Raw genomic sequence first — 20,209 nt, forward strand, 5'->3', positions numbered from 1 at the left:
CAGGTGTGTGTGCGTGTGCATGTGCGTGTGCATGTGTGTGCATTTGTAGAGCAAGTTGGGGAATATTAAGTGAAAATTCCCTGTTAAATAGGAGGAGGAGGGAAAAGTTGCATTGTGCCCTAGCCAAAGCTGTGATAAGATAAGAGCAGAGCAATCCTGATTCCCCAGGGGTCTCAAGTCCTCACCACAGCATTCTCAGTCAATATACACCAGCTCATGCTATACTCTACACCACATGGTACTGGAGCTTGAGCAAGAAATGCCATGCCAGCCTTTCAATCTGTCCTTGAGGATCGGCAACTGCAGGTTTCACAGTATGGTGTGAATTGACCCTGAAGCTGCGAACCCTTATTTAAACCAGTTTCATTCTTCCTTTGAATTCCTGGCAGGGGAAGCCAGTTTTAAATTTAAGAGCACATGCATCTGACTGGCATCTTTCAGTGCAAACAATTAAAAACAACAACGATGGCATCAGAAATATCAAGATGACAATAAGTATATGGAGTGACTGCAATCACACAAGATTAACTGCAGTAACTCTCTTTGTGTCATCACCACTGAGGAATGCCACAATGACAGCAAGGTATGGTATATTCTGAAGTATTAGGATTTAAATATTTTCCTGATCATGTTTAAACATCTTCTTTCGGTGGTCTAGTCTTCAGCTCAAGTTCAGAACTCTTAACTTCTTCCCCTTTCCCCTCAAGCCCTCTCTGCTATCTCTTTTCTTGATCTCTGTGGACAAAAACATCATCCTGACCATAACCTGGGGGTCGTATTCAACTTAGACCTCTCCGTAGGTCCTAGCATCCAATTTACGTACATGTCTTGCAGATTCTTTCTACACAACATCCTCCAAAATACAACCTTTCCTATCCATCCACACACAGCTAAAACTCTCATCCAGGCTCTGGTCATCTTGTATCTCAATTACTGCAACATCCTTTTCTCTGGCCTTGACAAATACAGTCTTGCTCCAGTTGAATTCATTCATTCATCATTGCTTTGACCATGTCAGCCCTTTCTTTGCATCCTCCCACTGGCTCTCTCTTTTCTATCCCACCAAACATAAGCTATATGTCTTCAGTTTCAAGGCTCCCCATGGCCTATCCCCACATCACCTCTCATTCAATACTGAAAGGTCACCTCCCTCCTCTGATCAGCCTATTATGCCAGCTACCATCACTCACTTGTATAAATTTTCAAACAAACGCCTCCGTGATTTCTCCCACGGTACCCCTCATGCTCGGGAAGAGCACCTTGTACACATCCACCAAAATCTACCTCATTATTGTCCTTCAAATCCCTCCTCAAAACTCTCCTTTGCTGTGAGGCCTGCAAACAACTTGACAGTGGGTACACTGCTGGTGTGCTGAAACTACTGCCCGTACAACTGACCAATATTATCTCATTGTTTCCTTGTACTTCCATCTGTCTGTATCTATCTGATGTCTCTCCTTTTATACTTAGGCTTTGTCTACACTGGCAATTGAGCGACAAAACTTTTGTCTTTCATGGGGGGTGGGGTTTAAGCACCTGTGAACGACAAGTTTTGCCGTGGCAAATGGCAGGGTAAACAGTGAGTTGTTGGCAGGAGCTCTCCTGTCAACAATGTGAACCCTGCTTGTAGGGGGTGGAAGTATTTTGTCGGCAAAAGTGCCAACAAACAGCGTTTACACTGCCCGACTTTTAGCGATATGGCCGTGTCGCTAAAAGCTGTGTAGTGTAGGTAAAGCTTTAGACTGGAAGGGATGCAACTCCATGACCTTGGTGTTCCTAAGCCTTGGACTGCCAAATGCTTGGGCTGGAGGACAGGGAATGGAGCACAATGCAACCGATGAAGTGGGTTTTAGCCCACGAAAGCTTATGCCCAAATAAATGTGTTAGTCTCTAAGGTGCCACAAGGACTCCTCTTTTTTTTTTTTTTTTTGGTTTTTAAATGGTAAATCCCACTTCTAATAAAAGAAGTTGGACGCTGAGCTGCACTATTATACTCAGTACAGTTTTCAAGAATATCAACATTCCAGCACAGGGCAATTTAACACTAGCTTGCTTGAGTGAAGCTGCCTCTTTCCTTGGTTGTGGTTACGAGGTAGCATTTTTGTTTAAATGGGAAAATCCCCTTCATAGATTCATAGATACTAAGGTCAGAAGGGACCATTCTGATCATCTAGTCCGACCTCCTGCACAGCGCAGGCCACAGAATCTCACCCACCCACTCCTATGAAAAACCTCACCCATGTCTGAGCTATTGAAGTCCTTAAATCATGGTTCAAAGACTTCAAGGAGCAGAGAAGCCTCCCTCAAGTCAACCATGCCCCATGCTACAGAGGAAGGCGAAAAACCTCCAGGGCCTCTCCAATCTGCCCTGGAGGAAAATTCCTTCCCAACCCCAAATATGGCAATCAGCTAAACCCTGAGCATATGGGCAAGATTCACCAGCCAGATACCCAGGAAAGAATTTTCTATAGTAACTCAGATCCCATCCATCTAATATCCCATCTCAGGGGATTTGGCCTATTTACCCTGAATATTTAAAGATCAATTACTTACCAAAATCCCATTATCCCATCATACCATCTCCTCCATAAACTTATCGAGTAGAATCTTAAAACCAGATAGATCTTTTGCCCCCACTGCTTCCCTTGGAAGGTTATTCCAAAACTTCACTCCTCTGATGGTTAAAAACCTTCGTCTGATTTCAAGTCTAAACTTCCTGGTGGCCAGTTTATACCCATTTGTTCTTGTGTCCACATTGGTGCTGAGCTTAAATAATTTCTCTCCCTCTCCTATATTTATCCCTCTGATATATTTATAGAGAGCAATCATATCTCCCCTCAACCTTCTTTTAGTTAGGCTAAACAAGCCAAGCTCCTTAAGTCTCCTTTCATAAGACAAGTTTTCCATTCCTCGGATCATCCTAGTAGCCCTTCTCTGTACCTGCTCCAGTTTGAATTCATCCTTTTTAAACATGGGAGACCAGAACTGCACACAGTATTCTAGGTGAGGTCTCACCAGTGCCTTGTATAACGGTACTAAAACCTCCTTATCCCTACTGGAAATGCCTCTCCTGATGCATCCCAAAACCGCATTAGCTTTTTTCACAGCCATATCACATTGGCAGCTCATAGTCATCCTATGATCAACCAATACTCCAAGGTCCTTCTCCTCTTCCGTTACTTCTAATTGATGCGTCCCCAGCTTATAACTAAAATTCTTGTTATTAATCCCTAAATGCATAACCTTACACTTCTCACTATTAAATTTCATCCTATTACTATTACTCCAGTTTACAAGGTCATCCAGATCCTCCTGTATAATATCCCGATCCTTCTCCGAATTGGCAATACCTCCCAGCTTTGTATCATCTGCAAACTTTATTAGCACACTCCCACTTTTTGTGCCAAGGTCAGTAATAAAAAGATTAAATAAGATTGGTCCCAAAACCGATCCCTGAGGAACTCCACTGGTAACCTCCCTCCAACCTGACAGTTTGCCTTTCAGTAGGACCCGTTGCAGTCTCCCCTTTAACCAATTCCTTATCCACCTTTTGATGTTCATATTGATCCCCATCTTCTCCAATTTAACTAATAATTCCCCATGTGGCACGGTATCAAACGCCTTACTGAAATCTAGGTAAATTAGATCCACTGCATTTCCTTTATTTAAAAAATCTGTTACTTTTTCAAAAAAGGAGATTAGGTTGGTTTGGCACGATCTACCTTTTGTAAAACCATGTTGTATTTTGTCCCATTTACCATTGACTTCAATGTCCTTAACTAATTTCTCCTTCAAAATTTTTTCCAGGACCTTGCATACTACAGATGTCAAACTAACTGGCCTGTAGTTACCCGGATCACTTTTTTTTCCTTCAGTCCTACTGGGGCACTGGCAGCAGGAGGACAGTTGGGGAACTTGTCCCATGCAGTAGGTCAGTGCACTGCCAACCTCCTCTGCTTAGTTAGCCTGCTGGCTTCCTCTCCTCAGGGCACTATTGTGCTGAGCTATTGCACAGCATCAGTCCCCATGGGCCATTCTTAGGAGTTGCTCATGTTTCTGCCTCTTTGTTAGTTCAGTTGCTGCTGCAGCAGCAGCTCCTCTTCAGGGACTCTTCCCACCCCCATGACTGTGTATCCTTATCTTCAGCCCCACATTCCCTCTGAGACCTTTATGAGGGTGGGATCCCCTGGGACTCAACCTCCTTTTCCTCTTCCTCTCCTGCCTAATTACCCACCCCAAGAGAGAGAGCTCCACCTAAGCTCCCCCCACTCCAGAGTAGCCTCAGACTTTTGGGACCCCTTCCTCCATGCAGACAGCTCCTTCCTTTGGCCCTTCCCCCCCATACGCAGTCAAATGTTTATAGGAGAGAGTGGAGGGGAAAGTATGGGGTAGATGAGAAGGAGAGGATAAAAAAATAATAATACTACCTAGCTCTTATTAGCACTTTTCATCTTTAGAACTCAATGCACTTTACAAAGAAGGTAAATATCATTATACCCATTTCACAGATGGGGATTCTGAGGCACAGTGAGATGAAGTGACTTGCCCAAGATCACCCAGCAGGACAGTGGTCTCTTGAATTCCAGTCTAGTGCTCTGGCCAGGAGACCACAGTCTCCCTTATGGGAGAGTGAGTGAATGGGTGGCTGAAGGTGGTAGTGGGAGAGAATAAATGAATGTGGGGGAGAGAGAGCCCTTGGTGGAAAGAGATAGTGGAGAACAAGCCTAATGCCAACAAACCCTGGTTGTCAGCAGCTGGGAATCAAACCTTGGACTTTGGGAGCTTACTGCATGAGCCTTCTACTTGAGATAGGAGACACATCTTGCTTAAGGAGTACTTGTGGCACCTTAGAGACTAACAAATTTATTAGAGCATAAGCTTTCGTGAGCTACAGCTCACTTCATCGGATGCATTTGGTGGAAAAAACAGAGGAGAGATTTATATACACACACACAGAGAACATGAAACAATGGGTTTATCATGTTCTCTGTGTGTGTGTATATAAATCTCTCCTCTGTTTTTTCCACCAAATGCATCCGATGAAGTGAGCTGTAGCTCACGAAAGCTTATGCTCTAATAAATTTGTTAGTCTCTAAAGTGCCACAAGTACTCCTTTTCTTTTTGCGAATACAGACTAACACGGCTGCTACTCTGAAACATCTTGCTTAGACAACGCAGTAGCAGACTTATCAAGCTCTAGCTGGCTTAGCTGTCACTAAAGGGGAACAGAGTGCCACACCAAGCAGGTATGAGTGACACAAGCAGACCTGAAAGCTATTAAGAGGGAAAAATATAAGATTATATAATAATAATGCAGAAAATCCAGAAGAGAAAGAAAAAGGGAGCAAGAAATTAGGTAAGACTTGAAGAGAAACCAGAGATGATGAGATGGGTCCCTACAATAGATGCAGGTGGTCTCAACACTATGGGACAGCTAAGGCAATAGATGCATGGAGGGTCCCTATTTCAGTCTCTTTTCTTGGGTTCTCTAGGTCCTGGCTGCTGCCTGACCCTACACTCTGCAACCTTCATGGCGTGTATCACAAACTAGGTGGGGAGTGTTTTTTATAGGAGCCACTCATGAATATATGAGTAGCACATCAGAGCTAAGCATCTTTCTAAGTCAGGTTTTAATCATTATTTTGCCATGGTTAGAAAACATGGGCAAAGCTACCAAGTGGAAAACTTTTTAGTACCTTTCCTTGTGAAATACTCACCATCGCTCTTTTAAAAACAAGTTCTGCTTCAACCCATGGAAACCCAATTTGATATTTCAAAATAAGTTCTGAGGACAATAAAGCTGGCAACCTACAGTTTGCCTTACTAATAGTCTGATTATTATTCTATTATGGAATCATAGAAACTGGTCACATACTAGGAGCTTGACATTTTAGCAGGCAAAACACTGGCAACTGTGAGCTTTAGGAATAGATGGTTATATTTACAATGGCTGCCTAAAGCAAAACAGGAAAAATCCCAAAATACAGTAGCTGCCTAGGACAACACTGAAAATATCCATTGCTGATAAGTTATTTTAGTTGACTAAAGCAAAAGCTGACATCTGATGGCAAACTCTGAAAAGACACTGACAGACTGAAAATATTGGAAACTCAGGGGCATTTGTGCTATTACATGTTCAAATTAGGTATTTTCACAAATAGCTGAATGCTAAGATACCTAACTGGCTATTTGGATCTGAAAATATCCAAGCTTTTGTCCTGTAACTGGTCAGGTAATTTAGGCATCTACTTTTTTTTGTGTGCAAGTCCCTGGGTTCTTGCTTGAGTCACTCTGAGACAGAGAAGAAAAGAGGCATATAGGAGGCAAGGTAGCCTAAGTGGATGTAGCACTGGACTAGTACTCAGGAGACCTAGGTTCTAGGTCTAGCTTTGCTGGTGACTTCGGTAAGTCACTTTATTACCCCATGCCTCAGTTTCCCCATCTGTAAAATGGGAATCATGAGAGTTTTCACCTCCTATTTTTTATTAGTTTTTATTGTTACCCCAGAGTGGGCTGGCTAGGTCAGAGAACAGGATGCTATGCCACAAGAGACTGCAGTGGACATGTTTTCTCGTCAGTGCTGGCAGACACTCCTATCTCTTCACATGCCCTCTGTGGGTAGAAAGCAACATTAACCTTGGTCTGACTGGTTCATTCTGACTGCAGCTAGTTGGCTCAGGAGGCAGGGGTTGTGCTGGAAACCATGGCTGCGAATTGCACGTGAATGGTACAGCTGGTAAGTGATGCTGCTGAGACACTACTCTTTGGTCTGGAGCAGCTAAATTTAAGAACTAGTAAACTCTTCAAGCAAAGCAAGTTCAGTCTAGAGCAGGCACAAATGGGCTTGAGACTTTCCTCAACTCAGCGTGCATAACTATGCTGAGTAATTAACCACATTTGTGCCCAAATAAAAGTAGGTTCAGCACACACTTGGGTGGAAGCGCAAAAACCTTGCACTTCCTGGTGTATACTGCATGAGGACTTGTAGAATTAAGGTCTTCAGCTGTAAGGAAGTCTCTGTACATCATGTTTTTTTAAACATACACATTTTTTATTCACATACACATAGGGTCAGTTCATTGGGGTTCCACATCAACTTTGACATAAAATATGATAAAAGTGGCTGACATGGCAAATGGGGTAGGTCAAGCCTATTTCCTCTCCCCCCCCCAGAATTGTAGGCTCAGGAATAAACTATGCAGAGCTGGGGGAAAAGAGAAAGGAAGGTACCAGAAAGCTGAAGAAAGGAAGGCCTTCTTCCTTCATTCTTTTATTAGTCTTCATCCATTCTCAGCTAAGAATGGCTGCTCCCTGTCTTAGCCTGCTGCTCAGGCTAAAAGTACCTGTCAGCCCACTTGGCTGCCTTTGCCCTCACTAGACAGGGAAACTCTCCACTCCCATGACTCAGCTGCAGCAGACAGAGGTGAAGCAGGCACAAGGACATTGAGGGAGGGAGCGGTTTTTACTGCAGCTGTTTATCTGCTTCCACCTCATTTGAGTCTCCCCCACCTACTCTTTCACTTGGATTTCTCCCTCCCACAACACCACTATCTTCACCCACTGAGGGTTACCCTATTTAATCTCCCTCCATCTCCTGTCCTCCTAGTGGTGTTCACTGATCACTCAGAGCAAAGGAGTCTGACAACGATCTGCTTCATTCAGGGTCCGAGTTCTAACTGAGCAACATGGCATGATGTGACCCTTTGCATAACAATCGATTTCAACTAGCTCTCACCAGAGCCTCCTCAAAGGTACAGTTTCCCACACTCCTCACACTGCCACTATACTACTTGTCTGAAAGCAACTTGTTGGGCATGAAAGGGGAAATAAAAGTAACATTTGATAGTGAGGGGACTATAGGGGAAAGGGTGGATAGAACAAATAGAGGGCAAGACACTTTAATTTAAGACAGAGGAAAGTAAACCCGCAAGGTATAAAAAAAAAAGCATGAAAGTGTGAGCAGCACGTAAAAGGTGATACATATGGTAGTTTTAATTTTTAATGAAATTGTCCTGCCGAAATGTTGTTACATAAACAATTGTGTATGTGTGTTCTGTTCATACACACACAGGATAGGATATGTTGCATGCTGGTCACAGCTATTTTCCTGATCTCATGTCACATCCTTGTAAATGGACTAGCATCCTGACTTTTAGTAGATGTCATCTCCTTAAGTCACAAAAAAGAGGGGTACAGAAGCTATCTGGATTTCCACCTCTCCCCTGAGAGGTTGTGTATCAGATATACCCATAAAGCAGTTGGTTGCATATTTATTTACCTGTGGTTTGAGTATGTATTTGCTATTTCATGGCGGTACATCAGAAGTGTGATATTTGTCAGCCACTAAAAGTTGTCAGCCATGTCAGTAGTTGATTGACCAGAAGAACAGCTAGAGACAAAGAAAAGGAAACTTTTTATGAGATTTCCAATCAGAGAATTAGTTAGACTAGTTAGCTCACGAAAGCTCACGAAAGCTTATGCTCAAATAAATTTGTTAGTCTCTAAAGTGCCAAAAGTACTCCTTTTCTTTAGGCTTTTCTGTAATCCTCATCTAACCACTTCCTTCCATCTGCAGGTTAGCTGAAGTGACACACTGAAAACCTTTAACGGCTGTGTATAAACAAGGATATTATTTCACACAATGAGATTTAACAGTTTAACAAAGATCTAATTTTAAGTGCCTGTCAGTTTCATTTTGGTTCTGTGAACAGAAATGTTCATGGTGATATACAGATATGACATACTGTCAAGGCTCCTTCCCCACTCCCCCACTCCTACCCCACTCTAGGGTACAGATGTGGGGACCTGCATGAAAACCCCCCAAGCTTATTTTTACCAGCTTAGGTTAAACTTCCCCAATGTACAAACTATTTTACTGTTTGCCCTTGGACTTATTTGTTGCCACCACCAAGCATCTAACAGATATATAACAGGGAAAGAGCCCGCTTGGAAACGTCTTTCCCCCCAAAATCCTCCCCAAACCCTACACCCCCTTTCCTGGGGAAGGCTTGATAAAAATCCTCACCAATTTGCATAGGTGAACACAGACCCAAACCCTTGGATCTTAAGAACAATGAAAAAGCAATCAGGTTCTTAAAAGTAGAATTTTAAATGAAGAAAAAAAAGTAAAAATAACCTCTGTAAAATCAGGATGGTAAATACCTTACAAGGTAATCAGATTCAAAACATAGAGAATCCCTCTAGGAAAAACCTTGAGTTACAAAAAGACACAAAAACAGGAATATACATTCCATTCAGCACAGCTATTTTATCAGCCATTTAAACAAAACAGAATCTAAACACATATCTAGCTAGATTACTTACTAAGTTCTATGACTCCATTCCTTTTCTGTTTCAGACAAAAGCACCACACAGACAGAGAGAGCCTTTGTTTCTCCCCTCCCCTCCAGCTTTGAAAGTATCTTGTCTCCTCATTGGTCATTTTGGTCAGGTACCAGCGAGGTTATCCTAGCTTCTTAACCCTTTACAAGTGAAAGGGTTTTTTCCTCTGGCCAGGAGGGATTTACCATTCCCTTTATATTTATGACACATACACATTTAGTAGTAGCTGAAAAAGGTTTTGATCCTCCAGTTACTGCATCCCATGCAGATGCAACAGTATATCCAGATGCATTTCACTGTAGGATCAGTGTCCATGTAAATCTTAATATGTTCCAGGAATCAGATTCTTATATCAAGGCATTTCCAGCTGATAAGGATCAAAGTCTATTAATTTTTTTTTAATTCAAAGTGCTTGATTATATCACAGAAATATTGGAGCTGTGGTAAAATTTTACAAGGGTTGTATCCGTAAAACTGAAGAAGTGATTTTCAGAAATACAGTACAAGATGGGTCTGCTTAGAACACACTATGCTTTAAGACCGTTGTTAAGAATAAGAGACCTCCTTTCATGAAGAGGTTTTTTTTTTACTCAATAGGCTGACCTAGAAATAATCAATGAAGCAGAAACTCGGTTCTGGCAAAGAAAAAACCCTGTGTAATGACTCTTCATGGAGAGGGGATGGTGATGGGAATGACTTCTCAAACAATTATATGGTGTCAGTGCTTAATTTGTAATGAAAGAGATGCTGGGGCTCAAGCAATTTTTTTACTTCCATAACTGATGCAGCAAGCCTTAGTGGGGAGGGATAGTTCAGTGGTTTGAGCATTGGCCTGCTAAACCCAGGTTGTGAGTTCAATCCTTGAAGGGGGCCATTTAGGGATCTGGGGCAAAAATTGGGAATTGGTCCTGCTTTGAGGTGGGGATTGGACTAGATGACCTCCTGAGGTCCCTTCCAACCCTGATATTCTATGAAGCCCAGAGGTGCTGGGGTTTGCTTCACCTGAATTGCCAAGCCTAGAGGTGCTGGGGCTCAGCCCTGGCACAAATTAAGCACTGTATGGTGTGGATTATGTTTTTATCTTAAATTACAATCTGGAAACTAATTACCATGTTTGGGTTTTTGGCATCCTGAGGTGTTCTCTCAGGGACAAAGGCCTTCCCACACAAATCTAATTGTGGGTTCAGGGCCATAGCACAGTAAAAAGCAGGGAAAGGCAACAAAGTACAGCTATGCTTATGTTACTTTCACAATATTTTTAATTTTTTTCCCCTTTTGTCCATCTGCCATTCCCCCATGGAACTTACCACATCCCTCTTCAGCCTCCATCCTCTTCCTCCATCCCTCTCCCATCTCCCCCCCCAGCTTCATTTTACCCTCACCTCTCTACAGTTCTCACCAGCTCCACCTGCTCCTCGCCCCTCCATCCCAATCTCCCCTCACTGCTCATCAGCACAAATCCAGAGCTTACATCCCCCCTTCCTCACCTGTGGTGACATTTACCTCAACTGTGTCCCTCCTTCAGTCCCCACCCTCTCCACCTCCCACACCCATCCCCACTACCACTTCCCCCTTTCTCATGCCTTCATTTATAAACCATATGCCCACCCTCCTTGTTCCCCTCCATCTTGTCGTCTCTGGAATGCCCAATACATCTCTAAAAAGATCATAATTACCTATAACTTCTTCATATCTCAATCCCAGCTCTCTCACCTTCTCTCTCTCCCTTTGTTTGACCCTGCCTCTGCCTACCTGCTAATTACAGCCCCAATCCTATTTAGACAAAGCTTTCATTGCTTTTAAAGTTCCACAAGCTTGACTACAGATATCAAGATTGATCATAATGTCTCAAGGAACTATTTGAAGAATAAAAGCTTCTACTACCTCTCAGAACAGAAAAACTTGGAAAGAAAACTATTTTATTAACCTAAGATTACTTAAGGTTAGGCTGGAAATAAACAAGTCATTTGGATTTGAGAACAACTGCTCCTAAATGTTCAACTGCATGCATGTGAACAAATGAGTGATGTTCTTTGTGACCAGTCTCATTCTCTTTATATTCAGAGTTATTGGGGAGGGGGAGTTTTCACTAAGCACCAGAAATAAACCAAAGTGAAACTGGTGTTCTATGAAAACTTATTGTTTGTGAACTACACTGCCTTAGAAGGGAAAAATATCAAAGCCCTAATAGAGATAGGCAGCAGTTGGTATCTGTATGCAGACTGGTAGTTAATTAAGGCATGTGCCTAACAGCAGCCCTCGAAAAATTCTTAAAGAGACAATGTACATGTTACAAACATGATTAATTCCCTCGATAGTAAGACATCTTTAAAACTAGCGATGAAAGGCAAGAGCTTAAGGATAAAGGGAGCAAATTCCTAGCTAAAGCAAGTCTAGATTTCCTGATAGAAGAACTTCTCAGCAGAAGTGGTTTCAAATCACAGAATTTGGATCCAAATTTTGAACACATCAAATTTCAGGAGTGGATGGAGCAGAGATTTTGGTTTGACTCATTATAAAGATAGTGGTTGCTAGCAAAAATTAGATCTGATTGCCAGTTATTATTCTGAACTTCACAAAGTTTTGGGTATCCACAGTCATGGTTTTGGTTCAGGCTCAACTTTACTTCTCAGCTAAGAAATGAAAGATTGCCGTGGACGCTAGGATAGCTACTTATCAAAGCTAGGTGCAGTTATTGTTTAAATAATTTCTTTTCTGTTTAAAACCTGCAGTTTTCATGGTTAAGCCATGACATTTTTGTGGCAGAATTTCCATTACCTCAGCAAGTCTATTTTCTTTCTAGTAAGGGAGTTGATTTTTTCATATTTGTCTTCTCTCCTTCCTGCTATATTCCAACAACAGCTTCCTCCAGATGCTCAGATTGAATGGGCAGTTGCTTTAGCTGACCCATAAATTCTCTGTCCCTGCACGAGACTCTCAGAATCTTCCATTCAATCTTCTACAGTGTACTTGCTTGCTTTCCCCCCTTGTTGCTCCTTCACTTCCTTTTTACTTCTGCCTCTCTTTGACATGCCATGCCTCCATCTCTCTAGTTGTATCCCCTCCCCTATTTCCCTGTCTTTGATCGTCTCTCCTCCTCCAACTTCATCTTTAGTGGTTTCTTCACTGTCTGCTCAACCTTTATTCTTTAACTTCAGTCTTGATTCTCATAGCCTCATCAGTCCTCTTATCTATTAGTTCTTTCTTCTTCTTCCCCACTTCCCTTGTCCCCCTCTAGACTTTGAGAATATAATTCAGTCACTTAAGTAAATTATGTCCTTTTTTGTTCTTGTCTGTCCTTTCCCTGTCCCTACGCCGCTGGACATGGTAACTAATTCTTCTATCTCTGGGACAAACTCTCTGAAACAGGCCACTGTCCTAAAATATCCCTGTCTGGCCTTGACGCTCATATTATTGCTCTCTCACTAGTCTACCAATTTAATTTTCTTAAAAAAAAAAAAAAGCAGCAGCTTGCTGTCTCCTCAGTAATGACTAATCAGCCAGCAATCTCCTTGGTGGTTTTTACTCTGAGGTGCTCTCTTCCATGTGGTTAATAATTTCTTTCTCACTCAGAATGAAGGTAGAACTAGGTGAATAACTGAGTAAACCTGAAAATCTTCTTTCAGGTGGACACAGTTTTTCCTCACTGAAATGTATTGTTTGACCAAAACAAAATGTTCAATTTCGTTTTGGCTTTGGTTGTGTTTTTAATCCCCATTTTTGTGGTTAAAAAAATTATCTACAATTTGAAATGAAACATTGAAATATTCCATTTAGAAAATATTGAAATAAAGTGTTCTGATTTTTTGTAGACTTTTTCTTCCATTTTTTCCTCAGCCAGAACTATTGAACCCAAATTTGTGAACGGTTTCAGGCACCCGAAGTTGTATTTTCTGGTGAACAAACTATTAGCCAAAAACTTTTGCATGGCTCTAGATGAATATTCCTTCTTCCCCTTTCTCCTTATTCCCCATGATCTCAGTGTAACCTTTCACACTATGAAATATATTGGATCAGCTTTTATCAGTCAAAATGTTCTCTTTTCTTCTCTGGTTGTTATTCCTTCTCTGAACTATGAAGCTTCCTCTGTGGAGTTCTCATTTCTTGGTCCACTGTTCTTTATTATCTGCTTTTTCTCTCAGAGTCATTTTCATCTGGGCTTTTAAATTTACCTACTACTTTACTACTGCTTATGACAGGGTACACTTATTGCTAGGATGGCTCTCCTGGCTGCTCCGGGGATTAGCTCCTCCCAGGTTGGACGCCCCCTTCTGTCGCTTGTTTGTGTGCTCTGCTGCTTCTCTCTCAACAACACAGCACTCTCTCTTTGTGGTTTGGCCCCCTGGTCAGCTCACTGTATGGTTTTCCCCTTCCAGGGGTTATCAAAGTCTTTCCGTCCAAAATGGCAGTCTTCTCCCTCACTGCCCAGACTGTGCAACTTCCTCAGGGCTGGTAGCCTCCCTCTACTCTGGGTTCCAGCTAAGGGACCTCTAATCAGCAGCTGGTCATTTTCCTGAGCCTTTCCCTGCTCTCTCAGGTTTTTGCTCCACCAGCCTTCTACTCTCCCCCAGGTTTCATTCCTCTTCCTCTTCCTCTTCCTCTCTTACAGCCAGAGTGTCTACAAGCTCCCACACTGTTCCCATTTTTTCCTGCCAACTTCCTGGATTCAAACTAGCACTACCTGTTCCATCTCAGCTGTGCTCTATCATCAATCAGGGCCACCCTCAGGTGTGGCCTATCCAATTAATTGGCCCCTTCTCAGCCTCATTAACCCTTCCTATGTAGGGTGACCATACATCCTGTTTTGGCAAAAGTGGGCATTTGTCAAAAAAGTGGAGCACTCACCCCTTGCGGGCACAAAGGAACATGCGGGGGGATGGGGAAAAGTGGCAATGCCAGCCCTGAGGGGGAGGGGAAACAGATTTTAGGTGAGCAGCAACAGTCAGCAAATGGGAGAGAGGCAGGGTTCGGCTGAGCAGTGCTTCCAGTCACATGGGGGACAAGCTGGACTCGGACAAGAGCCCTGCACATGGCAGGGGCAGGGCTTGGGCAAGTGGCTTGGCCTAGCCCTGCACGGTGTCCTATTTTCCCTTTGTGAAATATAGTTACTTTATTCCTAGGCGAGAGTGAAGTGAACACCCCATTACACTGCTTTTATACCCCATGCCTGTCCTGACCAAATAAACTTGTTGTTTCATCTCAGTTTTCTCAGCACAATATCTCTAAGACAAAAGTTCTTCTCTTGTAGGAGATTAGTGTCCTTATACTGACTCATCTGAATAGTACTGGCATCATGTACCATTTTGCCTGCTTGCATAGGTATACAGACAACAGCTACATTTAAGAATGTCTGTTAATCAGAGAGAGAAAAAGAGACTAGGGAAAGAGAGGACTTTATTAAGGACAGTCTCACCATCTATAAAAAGCTGTGCCTCAACTGAAAAAAGGCATTTGTTCAAGTAGCAGCAGCTTAAGTAACAGAACTTTCAACACAATTTTTAGCAGCACCCTTTGGAGACTCCCAATAATTCTTTGTCAATCTCTTCTATTTCCATTTTTGACTCAAACCTCCCATTTACCTACACAATCCCTGGAATCATTCTGCTCCTGAATCTGTTATGTCAGTAAATCTGCCTTGTGGCTGAGGCCTGGCCTTACATGAGTAATTAACACATGGAGGGAAGCCTCATTTTTTGGAAGATAGAATTAGGACTTAAATGAATCATCAGTTTGAAAACAGAATGTGTGTGCTAAATAAGATAAGTCAGTAGCTCAGTAGGCTAAGACGACAGAATGCCTGAGCCAAATAAGATAAGAGGGAGAACACCCAGGGAACTATTTACTATGAACTAGATAACAAGGGACAAAATAAGTTAGGAATGTAGAGATGAGGTACAGAGGAAGTCAAACCATGGACTGTGCATGCTGCACAGGGATTGATTCCTGCAAAGTAACTGAGCCAATTCAAAAATGTGTGATGCAATGAATAGTAAATGCAATGAGATGTGTAATGTGATTGTTAGTAGCAAATATCCCCAACGGCTGGTGATGGGACAATAGATGCAGAGAGCTCTAAGTTACTGCAGAGTAACTTAGAGCCTAGCTGTACTTCAGTCTAGCTGTTGGGTCTTGCCAAAATGATCACGGTCTAACCAATCACCATATTTGGAGTCAGGAAGGACTTTTGCCATGGGAAAGATTGGCAGAGACCCTGAGTGTTTTTCACCTTCCTCTCCAGCCTGGGGCATGTGTCACTTGCAGATTTAAACTAAGGTAAATGGAGGATTCTCTGTAACTCGAAGTCTTTAAATTGTGATTTGAGACTTCAGTAACTCAGTCAGAGGTTATGGGTTTATTACAGGAGTGCTTGGGTGAGGTTCTGTGGCCTGCAATGTGTCAGACTAGATGATCATGACAGTTCCATCTGGCTTTAAAGTCTATGAGTTGTTAATACAAACTTATCCTTTCAGACTCATCCCTTGAGGAAGTCTTTCCAGTGAAAGGTTCAGACTCTCTGCTGGGCAAGCTCTCACTACCACTGCCTGTCCTACAGTCCTTACTCAGGCCTAAAACCATAAACATCAAGGAGAGTTTTGTCTAAATATCAACTTCAGGAATGGGGCCAAATAAGAAATGATGGTGTACAAACACAATTTAACAAAATTCTCAGCAATGTGACTGTAAAATTGGGGGAAGAGTCTTTACTGCATCAGAACTGATAACCTACCTAGAGAACAATGGTGGCTTTAAGTCACACTGCCCACCCAGTTTGGGGCTGTAGAAGGAGTTAGTGAATTTCCTGGTGTACTAGACCAGCAGAGGCTGCACCACAGCTTGAAGTAGCACAGAATCTCCATAGTGCTCATTGTACAGGGGCTCCCTTGACATGCTGTCTCATGCCTCCAGCCTCATCCCTAGCATGCATCCTGCTCCACGTTCTCAGTGCGGGCAGTGCAAGGATGCGTATGGAAGCCCTATACAGGGCCTGCACCAAAGAAGTTCTTTGCCATCTGGTTGCAGTGTTTTTATGGCCCAGGACAGTGTACAGGGGTCACTCTAAGTAAAGGGGAGGATCTCTCTCTAGATGCACTAAGTTTATGTTGGCAGTTTGCTGCAAACCATATTTAAACAACTCTCTCTCCCTGCACATGCGCGCGCACACACACACACAATAATAAAAAACATTTTCTTACCACAGTTCATTCAAAAATGGAAGCTAATTTGCTTTCTTGCAACTCTTTCCAGGATCACTGCCAAGAAGCAAGTAGTAGTTAAAAATAAAATCCAATTAGAAGAAATTATAGTACCTAGTAGTGAAAAGGAAAAGCTGAGTGAAATGTCCAGCTCCAGCCTTAGTAGCACTCAAAATCAACCGGGATTCAAATCCAACCTGCATCAGTGCACAAGGAGGGGTGTGTTGGAAAAGTATTTGTATCTTAAACCTTTCAGTGAAACTTGCTATAAACGATTTGCTCTACATTGATATCCATGGCCACTCCGAAGCCCGTTTGCAGATTCACTTCAAGGGGTTGTTTGGAAAACAGCACATTATGAATCATTACTCCTGTACTGAGCCCACCCCATATGACATTGAGGATCATGAGAAGTCATTTTTATTTGGTTTCCAGAGAGAGAAGCTTCATTTAGTTGTGGTCTCTGAGGCAGGATAAATTTAAAATAAAATAATAATAATCCTGGTATGCTCAGAGCCTATGTCGGTCTGACTTTGGTAGGCAATGGTCTAGTACTTAAAATAGTCTTTATTCCCTCTGCTAAAGGGAACTGCACTATTTTATACTTATTCCATAACTGAATATACCCCCTGATGTCAGAGTCCTGCTGCGCCATAGCTGAGGTCCAGTGTCAGTGTATGCCTATCAGTCTCTGAAACTGGCACACCACTTTAATATCCTTCCTTTAGCCTCACATTAGGGGCCTATTCTTACATGTACAGCATCCAGTGGGAGCAGAAGGTGCTCACAGGAGGGGCTCAGCCTTGCAGCTTGCAGGATTGAATCCTATGTTAGTTTTACAAAACACATGTTTCTTCATGCACAATTCTGACTCAACCAGTGCTACCATATCCTTTACCACTCAGGCAAAGTTTCTACCCAGATGCAGTGGAGACCTGCACCCTTCACAACATTTTATGACAGCTGCATTGTACTGTCACAACAAAACTACTATCGAAACCATGCTCGCCTTCCCTTTAATCTCTCCAGATATTTTCTGAAATGCTTTCACACATTTGTAGTCCTCTCTACACTTCCTTCAACCATAGCTCATTTCTTTTCAGCGGAGATAGCATGCTTCATCCTGCAACCAAACTTCTCTGCTTTGGTGACCAAAAAAGGATGAGACCTGCCCCTGAGAGTGTCCCTCCACTTGTCTACCTCTCCCTCCTCCACACTCATTGCCTCTCTCAGACATAAGTATTTTAAATATATATGTGATGTTATATTTAACATTTGTTCTTGGCTCTCTCTAAAAACTTCTCCCACCAATTGCTAAATAAACCCATCAAGGATTTTTCTAATATAAACACTAGTCCCACATTCCATTCTAGTAACCCAGTGAACTGTGATCATGCATGAATCTGAGCCTTAACAAGAAATCTGCAATGAAATTCAGCCACATGACACCCAGGCTTCTCCAAACCCAAGCTTTTTGGAACTCAGTGGCCTGCGAATCCATACAAAAAAACTGATTCAGTTTCTTAAACAAAATGTCACAAATCCATTTTGCATGGAGTTTACAAGGGTTTGTATGGCTTTAATAAAAAGATTTAAAAATACTGTGCATGCATTTTTTGAAAGGTAGATTTCAATTATTTTCCAAATACATTAAGTCAAGATCTTGTTTGTCTGTAGGACAACCTAAGATCTTAATAGATTAAATTGTAATTTTAATCTTATTTGAAATACCTAAGACCAATATCCTTTAAATTCTAGGCACAGATATTTCTTTTTCCATCTTATTTTATTTCAACTCAGCCATTAAATTAAAGCTAGCAAAAATATTTTACAAATCCTGGGTATTGCTGCTGCAGAAATATCAAAATACTTTGGCGGAATCTTGAAAGGTGGTGAGCAATCCCATTGCCTACTGACTTCAATGGGAGATGCAGCTGTTCACCACCAATCAATAGCTCCATCAATAAGGGTGAGTTGAACTTTGCGTTTAGAGTAGGGACTTTTAGGCAGTACACACACAAGACTTGATTGGCCTCTCATGCACATTCACTGCACCCTTGTGGAACTACCTTGAGTTCAGAGGAGTTTTTCCTGATATACACAGGTGCAAAGGAGATTAGGGAATACTGTACATCATATGTATACACACACAGAGGGAGGGATCACTTGACCCATCACTGAAATACAGACATGGATTTTAATTTAGATTTGTAAACTGTGAAGTAAAAAGTTCATCTGAAGGGCAAATCACTTATCTTAGCTTCCGCCCCTCGGTTTACTCCTGAATATCTAATTAACCCTAGGAAGGAGAGTGGAATCTTAGATTTACACAGATTAGAACAGGGGTGGCCAACCTGAGCCTGAGAAGGAACCAGAATTTACCAATGTACATTGCGAAAGAGCCACAGTAATATGTCAGCAGCCCCCCATCAGCTCCCTCCTGCTCGTAGCGCCTCCAGCCCACTGGCAACCCCACCGAGCAGCGCCTCCCCATCCCTCCCTGCACCTCCTGATCAGCTGTTTCATGGCATGCAGGAGGCTCGGAGGGGGAGGAGGAGGAGTAAGGACATGGCAGGCTCAGGGGAGTGGTGGAGTAGGGACAGAGGAGGGTGACCAGACAGCAAGTGTGAAAAAATCAGGATGGGGTGGGGGATATGACCCTATATAAGAAAAAGACCCCAAAATCGGGACTGTCCCTGTAAAATCGGGACATCTGGTCACCCTAGGGCAGAGCGGGGGGTTAAGAAGTGAGCACCCCCCGGCACACTGGAAAGTTGGTGCCTGTAGCTCCAGCCCCGGAGTCGGTGCCTAAACAAGGAGCTGCATATTAACTTCTGAAGAGCCGCATGTGGCTCCGGAGCCACAGGTTGGCCACCCCTGGATTAGAACTTGCTTTGACATGTCTGTCAAAAGCTGGCTAGAAAGAAATAGTTCTCTAATATCCATGGTAAATGGTGAGAATACTCACCATTTCCTACAACTGATTTGGCATGAAAAGGGAAGGCTATGGTTTTATACATTACTCTATATATCACACAGAAGGAAGACCTGTGCTGTCTGTGATAGCATGCTAACATTCCATCTTTCACAAAACCCATCAAGTTAACATTCCATTTCCTCTAATCTATGGCTGACCAAATGCTTGTTATTGAACTTCTCTAAGCATCTTGTCATCCATGATAGCGCAGGCACTTTGTTAAGTTTCATCTGAATCTATGGTTTTAAAGCTGCTAATGAGAGCTGAGATCTACACATATAATAAGCTTCTCTTTATGAAAGTCATCATGAAAGAAGACCTGACACACACGATAGAGAGGATTAATGCTGTATGATATGATGTCAAGAGATAAGTGGTCAATCCTCAGATGCCTTGCACCAGCAACTAAAAAATGAGCAACAATAATACAGGACTCTTCCTTCATGGTCTGATCCTATAAATGATTAATTATGCAGTATTTACAGAAACCATCACAGCACCTGATTACGAATATTGGATGTCCAGGGGATTAGGCTTAATCATCATGAATAATGATTTCATTCATAAAACATGTAGAAGGAATGAAATAATAGGATAATCAGGATTTTTTTTTCAACTTGTCAGTTCAAGCAATGGTCTACAAATGGAAATGAGGCTTGAAGTATTTTAAACTTATTGCAAACTAAGAAAATTAATG

The 20,209-nt window shown here is 42.3% G+C and overlaps 2 long non-coding RNA genes across 11 annotated transcripts in view; one reads left to right on the forward strand and one right to left on the reverse strand.

Annotated features, from left to right (window-relative positions):
- The window catches only part of LOC122459784, an 80,557-nt gene extending 71,819 nt beyond the window's left edge, over positions 1 to 8,738 (reverse strand). For all 10 annotated transcript variants that reach the window (XR_006280702.1, XR_006280699.1, XR_006280697.1 and 7 more), the window contains exon 1: positions 8,279 to 8,738. This is a non-coding gene — a long non-coding RNA (uncharacterized LOC122459784). The remainder of the gene's footprint in view (positions 1 to 8,278) is intronic.
- The window catches only part of LOC122459785, a 107,133-nt gene that overhangs the window by 18,327 nt on the left and 68,597 nt on the right, over positions 1 to 20,209 (forward strand). The gene's annotated exons all lie outside the window — the stretch shown is intronic.

Source organism: Dermochelys coriacea, chromosome 4, assembly GCF_009764565.3.
Source record: "Dermochelys coriacea isolate rDerCor1 chromosome 4, rDerCor1.pri.v4, whole genome shotgun sequence".
Taxonomy (NCBI): Eukaryota; Metazoa; Chordata; order Testudines; family Dermochelyidae; genus Dermochelys; species Dermochelys coriacea.